Raw genomic sequence first — 1,998 nt, forward strand, 5'->3', positions numbered from 1 at the left:
GTAGAAGTTGTTTCTAAAACTGGGATAGGTATCCTTAGCAGTTGGTGAGTTCACTCTCCACTGGAGAGTGTGGTTCACAGGCACACATATTCTTGACAACCCTGGGGATAGAAGATGTGCAGTTGGATAATGTTGTTAAAATATTCTACCCAATTTCTCTCTTTCCGGTATTTCACTTTCAGCTTCCCCTCCGACCCTGACTTCTCTACTATTGGAACAACTTTACTGTTAGCTCGTCTTTAGTTCAGTGGATGCCAAAAGCAGAATGTAAAGAGAGAAGGCAATCCTTTGCCAGCTTTTCTAGTTGATAGCTTAAATCTTGGGGGGAAATAAAGACTGGGGCCTAGAAAAAGCTAAGTGAGATATAAATATGGTAGACGGGCAAAAATGACAAGGAGTGAGGAGATGTGGAGAGAAAAGGAATGCACAGCTGTTGTGTGATCCTGTGTCCCTCCCCCACCCCAAGCCAGGTCCTGAGTGGGGGTGATACCCTTGGAAAGGGTCGAGGGTTTGGTTCGAGGGATGTGTTTAAGTCTGAGAGAGAGCAAAATCTCTTCTTTGGTAAGCTGGAATAGCAGTGACAGAAGGTAGAAGGGATGTGAGTGAGGCAAACAACTTAGACTTCCTTGGATTTATAATATGTTGTAGTCTTTTTAATATACCCAATGCATAGCTTAGGTAATTATATTAAAAGTTACTATTCAATTTTTTTTTAGGATTCAGTTTGAGAATGAAGCAGTTTGCTTGGACCAATGATGAAGGCCAGAAAGATGGACTTTTGAAGCAGTGGCATAGACAGTGGACACCAAGGATTAGATACCTCCCCCACTCCAAATTTAGACATAAAATGGCACCCCACTCCAGTACTCTTGGCTGGAAAAATCCCATGGACAGAGGAGCCTGGTAGGTTGCAGTCCATGGGGTCACTAAGAGTTGGACATGACTGAGCGATTTCACTTTCATGCATTGGAGAAGGAAATGGCAACCCACTCCAGTGTTCTTGCCTGGAGAATCCCAGGGATGGGGGAGCCTGGTGGGCTACCGTCTATGGGGTTACACAGAGTCAGACACGACTGAAGTGACTTAGCAGCAGCACAGAGATAATGGGCTTCCCAGATGGCACTAGTGGTAAATAACCCGCCTGCCAATGCAGGAGACATAAAAGACACGGGTTGGGTCCCTGGGTCGGGAAGATCCCCTGGAGGAGGTCATGGTAACCCACTCCAGTATTCTTGCCTGGAGAATCCCCATGGATAGAAGGGCTTGGTAGGCTACAGTCCTTGGGGTCACAGAGTCAGGCACAACTGAAGTGACTTAGCAGGCAGGCGCTGAGATGAAATGAATCCAACATTGACAGAAGCACCAGCTTCATGGGAGTGTGACTGTGTGTGTCACACAGAGCTCCACACTTAGAGGGGGTCATCATTTAGCTTAATACACTGATGTCATCATACTGAAATCCTTATTTTTTGAACAAGGGGATCCCATTTTGATTTTGCACAGGGCCCTGAAAAGTATGCAGCCCCTCCTGCTTGACTTCTACTCACTTTCCTCAATTCCAGTAGAAAGAGGAAACCAAACAGAAATGGATCAAAGGAAACTACAGTTCCATTTTCTGTATATCTGAGTTGTAGGCTGGACTCTGTAGCACCGTCTCCAGTCAAGGTCAGGAGGAGGAAGGTGAAGCATGTTCAGGTCACGGAAATGGAACTTTAGTTTTTATAGGAATGCAGAGTAAGGGTCAGTAAGTAAGAGTAATGTAAGTAAGTAAGAGTAATGTAAGGGTCAGGGAAGAAAGAAAACTGGACAGTGTGTCTGGAGGTGTGACCATGAACAATCTTGAGCAGCTCTACAATGGAGAGTTGGCAGAATTGAGACAGCCTGGCACATTTGAAATTATATATAATACCCAGGTGTCGCCAGTGGTAAAGAACCCACCTGCCAATGCAGGTGCTATAAGAGACGGGGGTTTGATCCCAGGGTTGGATAGATCCCCTG

Source organism: Bubalus bubalis, chromosome 15 (assembly GCF_019923935.1).
Source record: "Bubalus bubalis isolate 160015118507 breed Murrah chromosome 15, NDDB_SH_1, whole genome shotgun sequence".
In the NCBI taxonomy this organism is placed as follows: Eukaryota; Metazoa; Chordata; class Mammalia; order Artiodactyla; family Bovidae; genus Bubalus; species Bubalus bubalis.